We start from the raw sequence: 21,736 nt of genomic DNA, 5'->3' as shown, positions 1-21,736 counted from the left end.
TGGACCATACAACAATCTGTACCTGCTGTTGAGATGTCTAAAATAGGAGGATCCACATATCACCACTTCTGTGAAATATCCTGTTTCCCTGGGATAAGGCTCACATTTAGGAAAATCCGGGTATACCCATCAGCATCAAGGTTGTAAATTACATTTAGCAGGGCTATTTTAGAGCATATGGTTAAGCAAACATCCAATCCCTCTTGATAAGGTATGAGCAACCACCTACCAAAAAAGGTAGGGCTTAGTACATAGCGAAACTGTATGCATATTGTCTCCTTCTGAACTGCCACATCTGCCTACATGTGGGAGGGATCACTCCAAATGTGCCCACATCTTTGGTGTCCAGTATATACAGTGTAAATAATTAAATCGGATTTAGCGAAATTAGGCTGCAATTGTAGCTTTTCCTTGGGCCATCAAATCATCTCTACACTTATTATCTACCCGGGGTCCCATGTCTGCCTTCCAAAGAGTCACGTGTGTTGATGACTAGAAACTTGTAAAGTTGTGAGATTGCTCATGTCCCCCATCGGGGGGCAAGAAGGCCAGAAACAGCCAATCAAAGCTTAGACTAAAGAAAGACCAAGGTGGGCTGAACCTTACGAATTACAAGGCCTTCTAAATGGCCTGCCTAAACAGGGCATACACTGGATCTCCCCCACACCAGAGTATGTGCCGGTCTAGCTCGATCTGGAAAGAGGCATCCTGGGGGGAGCAGACCCAATCATGGCGCTAACGGCCAACAGACACCCAGAAGCAAAGAATGCAATCATCAGGAACACAAAGAAGGCACTACTTAGAGTGGACAGAGAACTGGCGGTCAGCATCAAAGGCTCCAAATGGGAATCAATATGGTACAACTCCAAGGTAACATACAAAGGGGGGATACTAGAGAACAAAGAGTGGTATAGCAGAAGCATCACCACGCCGGCCCAACTAGAGCTGAGCAGCAACCCACTCACATTTGAAGCACTGCAGCACAAGCACAAATTACCAAACAAGGAGTTCTATGAATTCCTCAGGACCAAGGCGGCCATCACCAAAGCCAACCTCTCAAAATACAAACCAGCCATCATACAGTACTCACAAAATCTAAACAAGATAGGCCACCAAACCGCTCACATTGACAAACTCATCATACCATGCACCACAACACTAAACAACAAAACACTAACATTCTGGGAAGGGGAGTTACAGAGACCACTAAACGAAAACGAAAGGGCCAGATTATGGACCCCAGCATCCAAAAACAAGGTAACCCCACAACTAGCCCAAACAAAATACTGGCTATTACACAGACTACACTGGACCCCGGCCAAGCTAGAAACAGTAGGAGCTAGTGAGAACGGCACCTGCTGGAATTGCCACAAAGCAAGGGGGGACCTGGCTCATGTCCTATACAACTGCCCCAAGGTTAAGGTTTTCTGGCACAAAGTTTACAACCTCATAGACACGCTTACAGGCTGCCACATACAACGAGGCCTAGCAGGCATAACCATGGCTATCCTGGCCACAGAGCTCGACTCCAAGGAGAACCGCGAACTAGTTGACGTTTTGCTAACTGCAGCCGCCAAAACAGGCCTAGCAGGTTTAACCATGGCCTTCCTGGTCACAGAGCTCGATTCCAAGGAGAACCGCAAACTAGTTGACGTTTTGATAACTGCAGCCGCCAAAACAATTCTAGGGAACTGGAAGAACACGTGCAAAGCCACGTTCAAACGTTGGTTCAACTGGGTAACATTTCTACGAGGGGCAGACAACATCACCGCCAATCACCACGCCGCGAATCACACGGCCAGAGGAGACATGTGGGCGGCCCTGGATGCCCACCTGGAGCGATAACCCCCCCCCCCCTCTTTTTCCTCTTCTCTCTCTCTCTTTTCCTTCTCTCTCGTGCTCCACCACAAGCCAGACAGTATACCTTGGTCGAAACAGTCAAGAATTGTGACAAAATGTTTTGTTTTTGTATATGTCAAATTTATTTTCAATAAAAATATTTTGAAATTAAAAATAAATAAATAAATAAATAAAGTCTGCGAGATCAACAAAGGCCTGGGTGAAGGAGAGAAAAGTATGGCGCAACTGGAGATAGTGAAATAACTGGTCCTTGTGATGACAAATTCAGCATAAACCTCAGCAAACAGACACATGTAGTATTGGGCAACTACATCTCCAAGCTTAGGTATGCCTGTGTTATCCATTCTTATAATTTCCTGCAGTTTCACTGCCCCAGCCTTGTTCCTAACCTTTAAGAAACCTCCCTCATGATGCTAACCTTCCTGTTAATAGCTGCCATGCTTCCACCGCACAACTTGACCGTGACTTGAGGGAGTCGGTGCAGACGGCATATAGAAAATGTAGGGGCTCGTAGGCTATCTCTGAAACAAGATCAGACTGTGTATTAAACATACATTTATTGACCACAACTAACTGCGAATCCCGGTAGTATGACCCAACATCTGCCGTATCTAAGCCCCCGTCGAAGGATTACTTAAAACTTTTAGACAATGTGCGTCAGTGAACTCTACCATTTCATAGTACCTCAAGCAGCAGAGCACCTAGGGACACAAAGAAACCATGTGGGATACTGGAGGGTTCATTTGTAATTTACATATGAATTTGGAGTGAGAAATCATCTTAACAATAGCCACTGGGATCATCAACGAAAACGGTAGTGGGGACCAGAATCCTGCATCTTTTCAGTTTGTCAAGGAATGGAGCGAGATTCTATGCCAGCTTACTGGAGCTAGTGGAGAAGTGTGGCTCACTGGTTAGAGGAGGCAGACCTGGAAGCAGAGGTCAGCCTGGGACCAGGGTTCAATTCCCGGCTCGGCGGGGTCTTGAGTCCTAAAATGTCCATGGACTTGACAATTCTCGCTCCGGTCCCTACTCGATTCACGGGTTCACACTCTGCGACTCTGGGCAATAGCTTGCTTAATCTCCACAATGGCCCCTCGCGGTGGGATGCCTGGCTTTCACCTTTGGATACCCTGCCGGGGTTATCTCACAGGGGAATACCAGGACGGGTTCCCTAAGCAAGCGCTTAGAAACCGGTTGGTGATTTGCGCTATATAAATTCCTGCACATTTACTGATGTCTCTATCTAGGGAGATACACCCCACAAACTGAGAATGCCTCCATTGTCATTGTCATCCCTGAGGTCTATGCCCACTTAGAGGCTTTTCACCAGACTGGACCGGTTGCATGCTAGGCCTGAGAATTCCTCGAAAACCCCGGTATGTTTACAAGTGGGCTGTGGCCGGATGTTGCAGATAGAGCAATATATCTTCCAGATAAAGCGATTTCGGGTCTTCCAGTTCCGGTTACCAAACAAAGTGCCTGCATTTGAGTGTCCACTCGGCGTTCATTTTAAACAACCAGCTGCTGTGGAGTAAAGGTGTAAGTAGGCAGGCAGACAACTCGAATATTTGAACAAAATGTAATATTCTGCGTTTATACTGCACCCCAGGAGAGACTGCAGACAGTTCATGTTTATTCATTGGGACAAAACACTTATAAGAGAAACTGTGCATCCTAAATAGGTAAACAGCGAAGTGTTATACGGTTCCTAACACTCGCCATTAGTCTATTTCTATGTGCTCTAAATGTCGGTCCATTACAGGGCTATGTTCAAGCAGGTGCTGTGACTGGCCTAGGATCACTCCATATTTTCCAGAGTGACGAAGCTAGGTTAAGAACTCATGTCTCCTTGTTTCACAGACAGGGACTTAAATGCCCTTATAACACGCCTACACCCGGAATGACCTCCAAAGTGTCAGGCCCCGGAGGCCTTCATGAATTGTTTTCAGACTTACGGCCAATACTTTTTTTATACAACACTCTCCACCTAATATTTATGCATGCACTTAGAGTGTGAACGAAGACGTCCTGTGAGAACAGGCTGAACCGACCATTAGATCATGTTTAGAATATTTCCCTTCATAAATAGAAAGAAACATACTGGAAATGGTGCCTTATTGATTTGTGCATATATTAACCCCTGGACAGTCTCTGCCGCGCGCAGTGCGCCGGTTGCTTCCTGATCTCATATGTCCTCCCTGTAGTAGTGGGTATCAATAGAGTAGTGTGCAGCAGACTGGAAGCCGCTTTTCATCTCAGGACATGTGCCCCAAAGACTGCGATGCTTGGCTATAAACATGCGCGCCATCGATTGGGAGTAAAATCTAGACTATGCATTCGCCTCGTAAAGAGAGACCCATCATTTCTGTAAGAGGCCCTGTAAGATTGCGCCATAACGCAAAACTATGCACCCCCCCAGCAGAATTGATGAGGGTCTCCCATATCTCACAGGTATTCATTGACCTTGGTTTGATGGGGGGGGGGGGCTCTGATGGTGGGGGCCACTTAGAGGGTTGAGGACCCCCTGTACTGCAGGTGCTTGCGCTCCACCCCTGTGCCTCTGTTGTGGGGTGAACTAGACATAGGCAAAACATAGGTTTTGGAGAATATTTTATGTATACCTGTTTGTGGTTGAGAGCAGTCTACACTAATGCAGGGCCACTGGAATTATGCAATTGTGTGGCCACGTAGATTTTCGCATAATTATATATTTGCCCCATAATCCTTCATCTGCTGCTTAGAACTGCCGATTTTAACAGAAAATGTCTTTGTAGCTCAAACGGTTCAAAGGTAATTAAAAACGCAGTAACACGTGTTGCAGCGCAGTGTGGGGGTTAAACTGGTACTAATGAGGTTCAACCTAAGTGCACTGAGTTTTAAAACGACAAAATAATGAAGTAATACTATGCCAAAATGTGCCACATTATGCCACATAATTTGGCTTTTCTTACCGCATAATTTACTCAACTCTGCCGCATAATTTGGCTATCTCCATCGCATAATTCCAGTGGCCCTGCACCAATGTCACAGGGTTCAAAGATACCAACAGGGGCGTAACGCCGGTCCCGACAGTGCAGGGGAGGGGGGGGGGGGGGGGGGGGGTTCCGGAACGCCACATAAAAACGGTCTATAATATCTGTGAGATGTGTTAGTGCCGGTAACTCTAACTACTTTCTGCCGTGTGTGTGTGTGTGTGTGTGGGTGTATACACGTGTGTTGTGTGTTAGATGCATTATTTTACCACGCCATTGAATATCGAAGCACTGAATGAGTGAGGCACGTGCTTGTTGTCTCATACAGAGAATGGGGATTATTTTCACTGACGGCCGAACTTTTCAAAGGCGACTTACATGTGCCTTTCTCTTGATGCAGGACACAAAAAAAATTATAATGTAATGTTGTGAAACGCTTTAAGAGTGAACCATTTAATTTACTGATTTTGTAAGATGCTCGTGACGCCATGTAGATGCGTCAGAAAGTTTTTATTTATTTAATTAAGTTAGCGCGAAAAATGACCCGCCCGGTTATCAGAGAGCTGCACAAAGAAGCAGACATGTTAAACAAGTATAGATGCAAATAGTAAATACTGTACAGATAACAACAGGATTTCTGCAGGATGGAGGATACACAGAATGCTTTATAATGGATGCAATGTCATTTGGAAAGGGAAACACCTGCTTTTTTTTTTTTGGAAGAGGTGAGACTTCACCCCGCTATGGTGCTATCTAAAATCAGAAGCATCCGGGTGGGGAATAGCGAGGTGCTGAGTCAGTCACGGATGTAAAGGCTTCTTACAGAAATGTTGTTTCTCGCCTCATGACTGGTGCATTTGTTTGTGAAGGCCCACCCTAGATCTCTGTGTAGATATTCCTGATCTTAGTGCACTAATAATAACATATAGCAAGCCTGAACCCCCTTCCCTTGTGCCACATTTACTTTACCCACCTTATCCCTCACTATTGAAATACATCACATTGTAATTGTCTATAGCGCTTACCACGCAGAACTGATATACTTCACAGAATGGGGTAGCTCACTTCTCAGTGGATCCCAAGGCTAGCTTCTAGTGCTAGTTGTAAATATTTTAATGAACTTCATTAAGGCCCAATTTTAGAGTTGGTAGACAGATTAGGATCATGCCATTTCTAGTTTAGGGGAAGTTAGTAGTTTTTTAATGCAGATGTTTCAGTTATGGGTAATTTTGCATCCTTGATGGTGTCTTTGAGATCTGGAGGTAAATGAGGGGAGTATGCAGTCAAGTGTGTGGGTCTACTCTAGTTAGCGATCCTGGTGCACTTGACGGCTGTAGTGTTGTTATTCCTCTAGTGCAGATCTTACTGTATTTGGGCACGGACATTCCTGCTGGGTCACTGGAACTAGGAGGCAGAGTTCAGTAAGGTTAGCCCAACTTCAGTGCATGGTCGCAGCCGGCATGCAATGTTCCCCACTGATGTTCCAGTCTCAGAATGTATTTTGGATGAGCCACTGGGGTAGGTTAACTGCTAGGCCACCCCTGATGAAGATACAGATCCCAACAACTTTAGCTCGCAATGTAATCTTTCTGAGGGCAATGATAGAAAATGTATTACTTTATCATCAAAGAGAATTACATTTAATCAATAGAACAAGATTCTACTACAAGGAGCTAACCCTTTTCAGAAAGCGAAGTAACCGAATGCAGCTCTTTACATTCGTTTTAAAGAGTATCCGATCCGATCAGGAATACCTTATCACCATCCCCAGAGTTAAGAAGGTGCGCACGGGTGGACGGCGCTTTTCTGTTAACACTGCCCGTCTTTGGAATTCACTACCCCGTGACCTTAGGACGGAACCAGACTATCTCCGATTCAGGAAGCGGCTGAAAACGCACTTTTTCCACTGATCTGACCTCCCCCTTCGCCCCAGTGACCCTCAGATGTGTGGATCTTAGCGCTGGGATACTTACGGGTGACTACGCGCTTTATAAAATCTAATAATAATAATATTATGTACCTGGCAGTGGAAGACACACTCAAGAGTATGGTGGAGAAGAATCTGTACGAAGGAGCAGAATGGGGCAGGAATTAATAGCCTTATCGGTAGTATGCTTTTCAATGAATACCATCAGACTTGGCAAGAGTCAAAATGAATTTACAGAAACCGTGCAAAAAACTATACATGATATGTAAGAGTAGACGTTCATGTGTCACGACAAATCCCTGTGTCGAAACATATCCTGATGTTAAGCCTCGAAGAAACACAGCTCCAAGTCAGTCTTTTAAGTGTCCAAACATATGGACAACAGTCTCTCCATATATATTTCCATCTTAGGCTCTTGGGGGAAAAACATGTACGCGTGTCTGGCACTTGAGTGCCATGATTTCGTTTCATATTGGGTGCAGAGCGGGACAGTAAGTTTTGCGACTATGGCTCATAATATATTACATTTCCGACAACTAGATGCTGTGTTAGGGTATCATATCAGGCTCCAAAGTGTCACAATATATTCTGAGCTAGCATGTTTTATCGTAACAACCAGGGGCGTAACACAAGCCCCCGCAGACCACGCATTGCGGGGGGGCCCCCACGCTCCAGGGGCCCCCATCCGCGGCTGCGCAGCCAGCCAGCACTTACGTAGATACCTCTTTAATTGGTGCGCGGCGCGCACGTCTCAACGTCTGCGCCGGGAAACTGGTAACCATTGCCATGCGTATTAGAGGGACTGTACGGCCGCCGGCCATAATTTAATTCTCGCTAGCCCCTGAGTGGCCCCTTGGATGTGCGCGGTCTATTCTTGTGTTCTGTTTAACTATGGAAGCCAGCGCAGCCGGGAGTATGCCTCTGCTGCTGCAGCTCTCATCTCGTTGTGGTGCACTTCCGCACGGGGCCCCCAGCCAGGTAATGAACACGTGGAACCCATGGCGGACTCGTGGCCTGTTGCCTGAGCACTGCAGCCTGGCCCCCAAGTATGTAAAATTCAATGTAATCGTTCCATGCCAGTCAGAATGTATTTGTCTGTAAAATGTAACATGTGCTCGATATCAAAGACACGGCCTCAAGGTAAGAGCCTGCACTTGTCTGAATTGTGATCTTTCACACACTCGTGAGGTGAGGTGAGCGCGTGTCAGTGCCCGGGGCTCACCTCTATCAAGATGCTGCCACCACAGAGCACACAGTCACAATTATGCGTCGGCAATTACTCTTCAGACACTGACATATGGAAGATTTAACAAAACGGGTCACCACCCAGCAAGGCAAGGAGTTCAGATCCATCTTCTAAATAGAGCCTAGAAAAGTAACTTTGAAGTGCCTCTTGGGGCTTTTTTACTGAACCCTGGGACAATTCTACCAGCTGATTCTGGGGGGTTCTTCCAGGCGCTATGCACAGTAGCAAGTCAGAGAGAGCCTCGGTCAGCGAGCCAGGCCTGTCTGCAGTGCAGGCCACGAGCGCTCTCAGACGGTGATACCAGCACTATGCATTTATGTGACATTGTAATGTATGCACATGTTAAGTTCTTAAGTAAACTGTGGTGTTTGGACAAACCTTCGCGTCTTTTTCCTACAGGTTGGCATCAGTCCAGTAAGACCCCAAATCCGGTCCCCACCCTAGACACATAATATTAGCACACTTCTTTAAATCAAATGTAAGAACTTTAAGGGCTAGTCTTGGCTTTAATTGCCCCTTCTCTTTCGTTGGCCCCTTTGTAGCGTGGGACGTGTGCCCCGGCCTCTAATGCAAGCAAGCCTTAGACTCAAACACTAGACTAGAGCATTCTGGTCATCGTACTTCTTAATATTGGGTGATGCTGCTCAGCGCTTTGGCCTGCCTAGCACAACGGTAAATGATGTCGGACTTTATGGGAATAAAACTTAAAAAATAACGGGATGCCACGTCATCACTTCTTGTATGAATATTATTTTTGGAACGTGAATTCAGTCTGTCAGATTCTCATGGAGAAAACACATCGCGCACGCCCAGAACACATATTCTAGCGCTACGTGGCCACTGCAATGGCATCTCTGCGCTTTGCAAATGGGGAGGATAACATAATATGCAAATGGTCACGTAGGCCTACATGGCACCACACAAATAATCACAAATGCATGTACACACATGACACCATGGACGTGCACACATATGCCAGAGTTATATTTCGTTATTAAACCTTAATATTTTGATCGTTTTCAATAGTGTTTGATCCAATGCTGCTGCACACAGGCCAGGGAGCATTGTACAGGTTTAGGGGGAGAAGACGAAACAGGTGCTCACGTAAAGCACTCCGATACCCGATTTCTCGGGTCTAGTTCGCGCTATATAAAACTCTAAAAAATAAATAAATAAAAATAATTTGGCAACGAGTGGTGATAAATGTGCAGGGCTCTGGCTGGTGGCAGCTGTATAAGTTCTTCAGAGATCTCAAAACTGCGGTCATTAATTTGGCTAATGCTCTAGTTGCAACACTTTGAAATCCCCAACTAGTGAACATTTTCTTTACCGCACAGTTAATTTCTAAGTTGCAGATCAATGTTTATATACGGGCCGTAACTGAGATAAGAGTTATTTGGTATAGATTACCAACTGCATTTTATTTTATGCTACTATCAAATAGTAGAGGAAGGTATGGTACAGTGGGAAAGGGCGCAGGACAACTTCACAAATCACAAAATACCCCATGTCGGGTGTGAGTGGTTTATTTAATCCAGGTACTACACTGCATTTACTAAAACAAGATTTTGCTAATCCACTGCCAGTTATAAGGTGTCACACATGAGATGTGAATATGTCACTCATAGGTGTCTTGAAACTTAGAAATGTCACTCGTGTGCAATGAAAAGTTGGCAGCTATGTTTGGGCTGCGCCCGTGAGGATCCGGTGAGTCTGGTCAGCGGTGTTGGAGATAGTGTCACTTATAGTCGTTGAATGTCACTCTTAATTACACTGAAATTAAGAAAATGTCACACATGAGCAATCTGAAACCTTGGCAGCTATGCTGGTGAATCACAACATCTCTGTTAAAGGTAATGCCCACCTGGGGCGCGAGCCTTGATGTGGTCGGACTTGTTTCCAGGGGGTGGCGCACATCAATCTTTCAGTGAGTTAAGGGGGAGTTCAACTTATAAATACACCAAATAAAACCAGGAGTCTGGTTGGTTTGTTAATTTTAAACTGGTTATTTGAAGAAGCACAAAACGTTTTGAGGATATTTATTTAATATGAGGCTAAAGCTCTGTTAAATGCTAGATATGGCTTTCAATTGGCTGCAGCCAATTGGCACGCTATTGCACCTATCGCCTTCCAAGAGCTTTAACGATGGCAGGAGAAGACCAGCAATCTGACTCCGATCCCAGAGATTAAAACTTTTTTTTCTGTGTGTGCTGCACCGTCCTAGTAGATCTGTCCTCTTTGGCACACACTACGGAGGTGCACCTTTGCTTTCCCCTTCAGCCAATGGCAAGTCGGGATCAAATTGACATTCCTGATACATCAATCATTGGTGGGGCTCGGGCCCCAGGGGATAGAATAACCTGGTGCATGTGTTTAGTGAGAGATGACTGACCCCACGTCAGCCCTCCCAGCCATTCGGAATCAGTTGTGTTTCTGGGAAATTAACCAATGTCGCAACAGACCAGCCCCATTCTTGACATATTTCCATCAGAAACCTTGTTTTATGCGTCAGTTGCTGTTTGGATTTTATTCTAATCTTGTGAGATGTCGAAGATGCAAATAGCCTTCCATTGTACTACATCTCCTGCTCCTATGAACCATTTGTGTCTGAAAATGTGAGGAAACCATAAAAAATGTTGTGAAAATTACGGAGAAATGTACAAACTGAAGGAAATGTGGGGGAGGTCGCAACTATGGACTCTATATATTGCATAGTGCTTGCATGCCACATCTCTAGGGGCGTAGCGAGATCTGACTTAGAAACGTGAACTGTGCACACCTACCCAATACCCTAATTCAATGTAAAATAATCCTGTAATCATGGGAACGAAATGTTTTTAATTAAAAGGAAAAGAAAGTAAAACATTAAAATGTTTATTACAGATTAGTATTGACAGCCAGGCTTACAAATACCCGTACATAGTTAAACACTACTTAAGTGTGTGGGTGGGAGGTGGGGAGGGCATCACCCATTCTTTGCCCCCAGGGCACTGAGCAGAACATGTCCCATAGGGACACCGATCGCACACCCAGAAGGCTTAAAGTCCAAAGGCAGTGCTGTGGATGGGGAAGCACTGTGAGGTTCTGAGTGCCTGTACTTTATCTGATAGGCAGAGAACCTGCACTCTCAAGAAGGACCCATTGCTATCAATGGGCAAAGCGCCAGCACTTCTCAGTGGGACAAGAGCACTCTAAGGTTGTTAACATCTGCACTTCTCTCCTGCCATTTCAAGCACTGGTCAACACCAGTGCGGCTGGAAATATGCTGAAGCACTTTCTACAAATTGAACTTGTTCAGAATCTATGATACGTTGCATATTTTCAACAAAACATATTTTTTCTAGCTCAAAAGATTTAAAATGACTAAACAGTGTCACATAGGCTGCTTTGCAGTTGAAGACACCTTGCAAGGGTAAACTGGTCACCTTTCTTTTGCTGGTTTGTTTATTCATATTCCACAGTTGTATGTCAGACCATCTTGTACACAAATATCACCTGACATACATATTTTGTTCTAAATATCATTTACAAAAATATTGTCGCATTACAAAAATAACATCCCATTGGCTGTGCATTCTTTTATTAACTCCAGTGGGTAATATTTTTATGAATGCTATTTAGCACACAATGTTTTTGTTATATGATATTCTGGTCTCACACAGTTAAACTGCTACTGCTGAAGTATTAGTATGTATTGAAATGACAAAACAACACACCCACAGAATGTTACTGCATAATGCATATTTGTTTGCCTTTTGTGACCACTTTATTTAATCAACCTGGCAACCTAATTTGATCCCCCTTGCATTATAATTCTAGTGGTCCTGGTCAAGGGGACTTGCAGTTCTTTGGCCTGAGATATATCACACACAAACAAAAACACACACAAACACACCACATACATACATGTATCTAAACACAGTCATAACTGAGGAGAAAACTGTATTTTACATTTTCAAAATCACATCCCTTCACACAAATTTGTCATATCCAAGAGGAAAATATGTTTCAAATTTCCCAAAAAATAATTCAATACATTTTTCAGTTACTTTTGAAAGCCCCCATTATACTGGTCAGATTGCAAAAGAATTATGCATAGACTATATTAATTAAAAGAGAGAAATTGGTTCTAAAATAATGGCATGATGGTCTTTAACTGTTTATTTGCAATCAAGGTCAAACAGTCATTTGTATTTTATTTTTCCATTTAATGCCTTTAGAAGGCAAGGGAAAGACCCCTCAGACATGTCACACACATAGCGCAGACTTACCAGAGTTCTTTGTTATGTTAATATGGACCGAACACCAGGAGACGTTGATTATCCAGAGCTGCCCTTTTTATATGCTCCAGGTTCAAACTAGAGCAAACATCAAACTGATGTAGGTGGCTCTTGGACCGGCTCCATATCAGAGTGGCACAAGAAGGCGTGAGGGATCAGGGCATCAGGCTATCTCATTTAAATTTTGAGCCAACTTGATTATTTGATGACAGGATCTGGCTTGCCTCGTCCTGGCCATGGGTGGCGACAGTCCACATCCTTACTGAGTAAATGCTGTGATACTAGATGAAAATGGCCAAAAGCGGTGATTGGTTCAAGAAGCATAAGTTCTCACTCCATAGCTATAGGGAATGGGTTGTCATTTAAGCACTAAAAGAAAAGCTTAAGTGGTCCAGTTGGCGCATGCGATGACTAGGTAGGGAGAGCTGATGGAACACAGAAAATGAGTCACGTCTCAATAAGGAGAACCAGAGAGGGACAGATGAAAAGAGGTTTGGGTAGAAAACCATGCAGAGTTTGTCTGTAACCCTGATCATTTACATGCCCAAAGCTGTTCACCAGTCCCAAGGTATGAGGTAGGATCTTTGTCCTCACAGTAAATTGCAACTAGCTTAACTCGTGACACAGGAGCCGAGTCCTTGGTATGAGGGTGGAGCCACAACTTTGGCTGCATTTGGACACTCGTCCTTGGTGTGAGCCTGAAGGCCGGTTGTCAGTTTGAGACGGGAGGCCAGTGCACAGAGCCAGATGGGAGCTCATCCTTGGTTAACAGATGGAGTTCAGTTATTGGTGTGAGGCTGCAGATTCGCTCTGGTGTAACAATAGCCCCTGCAGCCCCCGCATAGTGGGGGCCCGAGCTCCAGGGCACCCCCGCCAGCACTGTACACGGATGGACCTGAGAGCTCCTGACTGGATCCGGGAGCATGGGGCCCCCTCCGTGCACTTTGCAGGGGGGCCCCCGCAAGTTTCGTTACGCCACTGGTAACAACTGTTGGCAAACCAGCCCAGATAAAATGCAAAATGTCTAAATAATGCTTGGTCCCATGTGACCACTTTCCAGTGATATCAGTGCTCGCCCTTACTCACAACCTGATGCCTATAAGTCCTGATAGTGATGACTCAGCAGCCAAACCACATCGCACTGGTATTACAGAATGTAAACAAAGCCAAAACGTCTGTTGGAATGTTGTACTGCCAATTACTTAGCAAAATGTCCGGTGGAATGTTGTGCTGTCAATTACATAGCAAAATGTCTGGTGGAATGTTGTACTGTTCAATTACTTGGCAAAATGTATGCTGGAATGTTGTACTGTGTCAATAGCCAAAATGTGTAGAAGAAGGTTGTAAAGTAAAAGTTATGTTCAACTTTGTACAGTAGACCTAGCTGATGACTTGCACATCCTCATGTATGTGAATGTATCTTTGCTATGGCTGCCCCTACATATCTTTGCCAGGTCTCTCGGTGCCCTGTGCAGGTTATTCCAACAGTGCCAGTGCAAACCTGTGGAACCACATTTGTTCTTAAATCAAGTTTGGGAGCATTCAAGATTGTTCATAACATAAAGACTAATGTGTAACGTCTTCTTTTTGGTAATAGGCTGTTGGGGAAATGCAAATATTAATTATTTCACTCACTGAGCCACCTCGACATCTTGAAATTACTGATCAATATATTTCAAAGTATGAGAGCACAATTAGTATGCGTCACTGATAGTTCTAAAACAATCTAACATGAGAGCATAATAAGAAATTTCAATTAGTCTTATGCTAGAATCCGAACAAGCGATGTCATTCCTATTGATCAATATAACACCTCCTGCATATCAACAAACCAGTGGCTGCGATGTTCCAAATATTTCAACATGTCTCGTATTTCACAGATTTCTCTGATGCCAGCAATTTCTTCGAGCATAACAGCAACTACTAATATTCCACATGGCGTGAGCACAATAGACTTCTGCCAGCTTCATTACATTTTCTACAACATTGGTTGAAAACGTCTACTAAAGCATAGATTTTGTAGGGGGAAAGGTCGCAATACACATTTTTTGCACACAAATTCTCCTGCGAAAAATGGCTTTAAATACAAAGTCACCACATGCTCAGTTATGCAAAGATTGCAAAATTCACAACCTCACAAGAGTTTAATTTGTTAACTTGAAAAACAGTGTCACTGAATTTCAATTTTTTAAAACATATCTACAATCTAAGGGGCATATGTATGAAGCCCATTTCCCGTTCGGAAACGGGCCAATTCTCAGAATCGGCCCATTTGCGAACGGGAAAAAGCATTTTGGGATGTATCATCCCAAAAGGCCCTTGCAAAATAGGGAATCGCAAAATTTGTGATTCCCTATTTTGCGAATGCATTTAAGGAATCGCAAATTGCGATGAAGAAAGCACCCAAGTTGTGCGATTTCTCCTTAAGAAATCGCAAATTACCACCAACTTCAAGTTGGTGGTAATTTGCGATTTCTTTGAAAAGTGCACTTTTTGGCATTTTTAAAAAGTGTCATGTGTCGCACATACATTCCCTCAGGGCATGTATGTGCTCCACGTGTGCACGCATGCTCATTTCAGGGGTGCAACAGGGTGTCCTTATGACACCGTTGCACCTTTGAAATTGCATTCGCAATTTGCGAGTACCTAATGGGTAGTCGCAAATTGCGAATGACTTCCCATTCATTCCTATGGGCCTCTAGGCCCATAAGAATGAATGGGAAGCCATTCTTTAATTGTGACTCGCAATTTGCGAGTCGCAATTAAGGAATGCTAAGGATTCGCAAAACATTTGCAAATCATCACATCTCGTTTTGCTATTCTCAAATTGCGATTCTCTTAAAATCGCTATTTGAGAATGTCAAAAACAGGATTTGATACATATGCCCCTAAATGTAGAAAGCAAATGTTATGCATTGCTATTTTCTCCTTACAGTGTTAGCATACCAATATTTCTTTAACACTGCTAGGATATGCTGTATATGTGTACAACCATCGAATGCAATAATCGCAGAAACGTGTCAAGTGTTTGAACATAAGTAGTGATGTGCAGTGGTAGCCAACACCCAAAATTTGAATTCTGCAATTACCCTGCTTCAATATCTCGAACGTGAATATACCTCCCTCCCGTGTCTAGTGGCTCCCTGTGCTCACAGCACATTGAAGAATCCATGTTCTCTAATGCCACACTTAACCCCTTCGATGCTGATGACGAGCTCAGCTCGTCATCAGCCACAGTGGTCGTGTGCGGATGACGAGCTGAGCTCGTCATCTAACGCGGCTTTTAGAAAAAAGCCGCGTAGCGGAAAAATAACCGCCGCAGCGATGCGGTTAATATAGCTCAGTATCTCCATCTATAGCAGGACATCTAAATATTTTCTGTGGTAAGAGCCTACTTATGTTCAATGAAACTCATCCAGAGACACTAATATTAGTGATGTACCTCTGATAACAACTGATAAGATAACATCAGTGGCGCCCAGATGCAGAATTACTAGCAGTCAACACCTCATGGCATCAGGCAGTTTTGCTAACAGTAATGTAAAAAAGGCTTTGTCGTGGTGATATTTATAACAGCCAAAGCTGTAATGCCCCTGGCACCCTGGTAATAATGGTGATAAGTTTCCCCAATGCCACATGATTGATCACTCAAATATCCTCTTTTAATATATTTTGGAAATTCAGCCCTTATTCTCTAAGCATCAGCTTATGAGTTCTGAAAATGCACACATTTTCCTCTCAGATATACTCTCAATTTAGGGGTACATATATTATTTCGAAAATGCAAAAGCCTCTAATTTAATAATCTGCGCTGCACACAGGAGACTTACTTACAGGTAGTTGGAGAGCTACCAGTAGCTCATGAACTAGTCGTTGGAAAGGACTGACCTATTGCATCTGAAGCATCTAAGCACCCCTTCTGCTAGTATCTGCTCAGCCTTTCATCCTTAATAAGATGATAAAATGAGAGCCAGATTTATGTATGGGATAATATAAAACGCAAGTTATCTTGAAGGTGTGGTCACAATCTGTACTGTAACCCTTTTCAGTTCGTTCAATGTGCTCAGAATAACACTTCATCGAGCTACACAAATAAAAATCACAAATGATGGCTGGTGCACAGTAACATAGTTACTAAAAGTGCAGTTTATGAATGGAGATACAAAGCAAGTATTCAATGTCTCACACACATCACCTAGCCTAGGCGCTTACAGATTTTCATCTAAAAATATAGCCAGCCGATTAATATGTATTATTTTGCAGTTTTATTTAGTGCATGAAAGGCCATAGGCCATTAGGGACCAGATGTTCTTTTTTTTATATATATATATATATATTTTTATTGGGGCCAGATGTTCTAACATTAGGAATAGTGATTTCCTAATTGCGATTTCCTGAGAATCATTATTAGGAAATTACTATTTCTAATGTATGAATCTTTTCTTTTTGAAATAAAATTTCCCAGTGAGCCACAAATCAACCAACCTCATGAATATTAATAACGTGGGTTGCAGTTTGGGACCCATTAGGAATGCTAGCTATCAGAGGAATGGTGGCCTGCTTGGGTCAGCAGATCACTGTGTCTGTGATTGCTTTTCAATAAAGCAATCTTTTTTTCTCTGAAATGCAGCCCGTTTTGCTTAAAGGAAAGGAAAGGTTTAAGTTTCATTTTTTTTAAAGCGTAGACAGTGGTCCATGGGGTTACTGCCTCTTCTCAAAAAATCTTTTTCAAAGTTCTCATAGGGGAAGGGGTCCTATAGGAACCCTTTCCTATATGCAAATGGTTACCACTACCATTTAGTAGTTGGTAAAAATGAATGGTAAACAATGTATGTTTTGTGACCATATTTAGGTTACAAAACATTAAAACACACTACTGCGAATCGGTATTTGGAAGGTAAGTCCTAAACACATCCCTTCCAAATACTGATCTTCCAACTCAAACTGTGATTCTGTAAAATCGTCGTTTGGCGTTTGAACATACCACAAAACATTTTTGAGGTCACTAACAGCCCGCATCTGCGAATTGGGCAGATAGTGACTTTACACATGCTTATTTCATCTAACCTTGACCTTTAAAGAAAAGAACAATTTGGATAGTGAGTAATAAGCGTGGACATATAAATCTCAACCACCGGGACCTAACAGGAAATACATAATTCCACAGTCAAATATAGTATTGCTTTATATGACATTATATTAATGCATTATATAACAAGTTAACAAAAAATAAAATGTAAGACAGTAAGTGTGGAATATATAAATCATAATAGCAAGGACTCAACAATGAACACATCATTGGAACTAAATGTATTAGCGCATAAACCATAACTCGAAGATATAACAATGCACCAACCATTAAAACGGCTGGGCCTGTACAGATATGAATCAATACAATGATCCCAACAGTAATAGAGCCGGCCATGGTGTGAAAGAGAGCCTTCAATAGAGACGGGAACAAGAAAGAGACAATCCAGAACTAGGTCAGAACTCTGCTGGACAGTGATAGGGACAGACAGGCCGGAGAGGTGGCGTCAATTCAATATTAGGTGTTTCAAATCTTGCATTAAAGGGAGGGAGATCATAGTGCAGACAGCAGCAGGGATGAAGTTCTACTCTTGTGTATCTAGAGGATGATTATTTCTTGGTAGGTGTTTTATTGAAGCACGGGGATCCAAGATAAGTGAGACAGAGATACATAGGGGCCAGATCTCCTGAAGTCTTCTGATTTCTAGCTGGGTCATGAGGCCAGTCACAGTGTAGGACGTTGCGAACCAACCAGACTTATTTGTAGCTGCATCTGTCATCTGTTCAGCCATCACAAGGAAGAGAGCACTGGAGTGATGTGTTCAAACCACCAGGTTCCAGAAACCAGTGGGTAGAAGTGTGACGGGCTACTTTATAGGGTGAAGAGGGATTTGGGGAGTCTCTGTGATGCTTTCTTTTTCGTTAATGTGTTTCTGTACATGTAGATGTTTGGCAGCAGTAAAGCCAAGATGCTGTAGCTTTCAAAGAGGGTCAATTTACATTTAAGGATGTTTCTAGAGTCCAGAAAGTTTGAACAGTTATAAAAGAGGGAAAGGTGAGTTGAAACTCAGTTTTGCAACAATTGAATTTTAAGCGATGAAGTCTTCCAGGCTTCAATTTTGTCTAGAGTCCAAGTGGAAGATATTATCAGGGGAGGAGACACAGAGTTATGTTTGTGACACCCACATAATATTGACATAATGTGCCAGGGTCCTTTAGAAAGTCACACAGAGGACATTGAGTGGGGGTGTTAGAATCTAGACTTGAAAGGCAAGAATTGATGTTAAGAATCAGCAACCAATCTTGATCTGCTGCAATTGAGTTCTGAGTTCTGATTGAAACCAATTCAGGATCTTGACTCCCGTAACCATGAGATCTCGAAGTGTTTGGCTTAAGATATGATCAAGGATGTCAAAGGCTGCCGATAGACATAGTTGAATCAGCGTACATGAAGCTTCATCATGGAGAATGTATAAGACACCACCTACAATTCGCCAAAACATACTTTAAATTATAACACGATCCGATCTCCCTAATCAACATTCCCAAAACGCTTATATGACCTGCTTGAATCATAACAGTCAAAGCTGAGTGACTTTATACCATCGCTAGGTTTTCTAAAATGACCCTCAGCCCTGATCCCACACTGAGGTGTTTCTGCAATATATGCCAGGAGTATCCGTGCTGATAACAAAAAAATCATTTTTGGACTGCCACAAGAGAATAGCTCCTTCTAGAGCTATGGGCTGTAATTTGTACTTGTTCACACAAATACCATGTTTATCTTTAATACCCTGGTGCAAGATATTCAGCACCAACCGAACACTATTACAACACTTTCCGGGGGTCATCGTAGCGCTCTTCTGGGAATGCCATTTTTGGGGTTTGATAAGGAAAGTTTTTATAATTTGAAACTTGCTTTATTCATTTTTTCGATTTTTGCCTAGTTGCCTATACCACCAAAGATCTTAAGAAGTAGTAAGAAGTAGGAAGATGCATGTGTATAATATTAAGAAACATGTATACAATGTACAGTATATCTTCTACTTATCTCTGAGTGCACGTAGGAGCTGTGGATGTGACACAAATCAGGCACCAATCACTCAGCCATATGAGATCACAGCGGCTGAACTGGAGGTTTGCACAATTCTCTGCTTCAGCTGCACTTCCCAAATTACAAGCCTATTTTACTGAACGAATAAACACGTTGTTTCAAACACAGTGAGCCCTGTGTCAAACTAGATCAATGCAAACAACCCAGTAGGACAGCTCATTGGGTGAATACACCTACAGCAGAACCATGTGTACAATCCGCAAATGATGTGTACAAATCCCAGTAGGACTGACACAGGCCTTCACGTTTCAGAAAGCAATGGAAAAATCTACTTAGATAAGAAATAGTAAACAAGCAACATGTCTCTACTCCATTTCTGCCTAAATGCCCAGAAGAAATCCAAGTTCCACTGCTTCCAAACTTGTCCTCCTGCCTGTCACTTCAAGCACTAACTTGTTTTTCAAGACTGCGCAAGCATGCTGTGGGTACTAAGTAATACAGGCATCTGTTTAACATGCACACTTCTGGCGCTGCAGCATTAATCATTCGTGCCAGCACCAGGTCGATGGGCGGCAGTATGCAGACCAGGCCACCCTAGACGTAAGACATCTTGAGGTGTGCCCGCTGCAGCTGGCACGCTCCTGCGGCATCAATCTGAGCTGGCCCTCCAGCGCAGAGTGCGGTAAGGAGGACTTCTCGTGAGTTAGGTCCCAGACTGCAATGTTTAATGTCGGAAAAATTCCTGAATCTGAGCTCCCGGGAGAGGGTTTCCGTAGTTGGCTTGTGTGTTCAGCCAGGGAAGAGAAAGTGTCTGTGGTGGAAAGATAGTAAGACGACAGATACACATACTGAAGTGATGGATGGACAACAGACACACCGACCGAGGCAGGCAGCGGCAGGCGCAGCAATATATACAGCATATAGACAACGACTGATTCTAGGGAGGGGAGAAAGAAAAAAATGAGAGCGACAGACAGACATAGATAGATAGATAGATAGATAGATAGATAGATAGATAGATAGATAGATAGATAGATAGATAGATAGATAGATAGATAGATAGATAGATTGAGAGTGATAGATAGATAGATAGATAGATAGATAGATAGATAGATAGATAGATAGATAGATAGATAGATAGATAGATAGATAGATAGACCGACCCCATGTTCTTAAACATCATGGCAAGGCGCATCTGGATGAGCGATTCAGTTAATACCGTTGATTCCAACTATTTTGAAAGAGGGGAGGCTAAATTCACGTTTAAAAATCTAAATCAGCAAACACAGTACTGAGAAGATGAGAACCCAGTACTGTGAAGATGGGGTGCAGTTGCAGTACTATCCCCACACTCCTGGTTTCCGCTGCACTAGACAGTTTCCCTCTGCAGACTGACATTACTAGCCGCGATCCACACCGTTAAACCAAATATTACAAAAGTTTTTTTTAACTCCATTTTATTTGGATGCGACATTCTCGTCCATATCTTTCGTAGAGCTTCGTGAACTGTATTTAAGGCACACGCACAAATTAAGAATATAGCACAGAAAATGGATTGACACTGTTTTGAGAACTGTTTTGAACACCGCTAAAGCACTGAACTATTCAAGCACTTTGATGTCAGTCTATTACCTTCAGGTGGCTACACACTAACTCCTTGTATCTACCTACCAATGATGAAAGTCTAACTCGTCCGTGTGGGATTCAGTCGTATAACTTGCTGTTTACACCAACATCCCCGCAGTGGAGACACTAACCCACTGAGCAATCCAACAGGCGTTTGCTGCTAAGTCACGCACTATCATCTTCGGAAACACGACGCAATGCCACCCCAGCACAGGCAACAAAACATACAACTTAGGTCTGCTTTATTCCCAGAAGCCCTGCAAAGTGCTCCGCGGTCTCTGCCTTCTCTTCCCCTCTTCTTGTAAATGCAGTGCACGGGACATGCTATTGTAATTAGTTTATCATTTATAATGAACAAAATTCAGCAAACGCAGAAATACATTTAAAAACGACGCCATACTCACGGAAAGAGGAGCTCTGCCTGGTGTACCGTTCCAAACAGCTGGCAAGAAATGAGTTTTGCAAGTTTCCACACTTGTTCGCCTGTTTCCAGCAGCCCCCCTGCTCAAAGCTTTACACAACTCTCTCTGAGCAAGCATAGCTTATGTAAAGGCTTGTGTAACTCGCCGTCCAATCATGGGCCGCGGAAGTCAATCTTGGAGCCGCCCGTCCAATGGCAGGGCAGAGGGCGTGGCCTGTCTCCCTACTATGATTTACTACTCATAAATGCAGCGCAATAGCAGGCAGCGAGGAGCTGATCAATACGGAGCGAAATATTACAGGATTTTGGTAAAAAAAATC

At 43.3% G+C, this 21,736-nt stretch overlaps 1 protein-coding gene across 2 annotated transcripts in view; it reads right to left on the bottom strand.

Moving 5' to 3' along the window:
* CRTAC1 (cartilage acidic protein 1) overlaps positions 1–21,526 on the bottom strand; it is a 1,573,434-nt gene extending 1,551,908 nt beyond the window's left edge. Inside the window, exon 1 of one of the 2 annotated variants that reach the window (XM_086922610.1) lies at positions 21,400–21,526. The gene's annotated coding sequence lies outside the window, so the exon portion shown is untranslated. The remainder of the gene's footprint in view (positions 1–21,399) is intronic. The other variant, XM_086922611.1, reaches the window with a different exon arrangement.
* Between the last annotated feature and the right edge of the window lie 210 nt (positions 21,527–21,736).

The sequence above is a fragment of the Lissotriton vulgaris genome, chromosome 5 (genome assembly GCF_964263255.1).
Source record: "Lissotriton vulgaris chromosome 5, aLisVul1.2, whole genome shotgun sequence".
NCBI classification, from domain to species: Eukaryota; Metazoa; Chordata; class Amphibia; order Caudata; family Salamandridae; genus Lissotriton; species Lissotriton vulgaris.
Note: the sequence above shows the minus strand (reverse complement) of the source record. Positions and strands in the feature narration are given on the sequence as shown.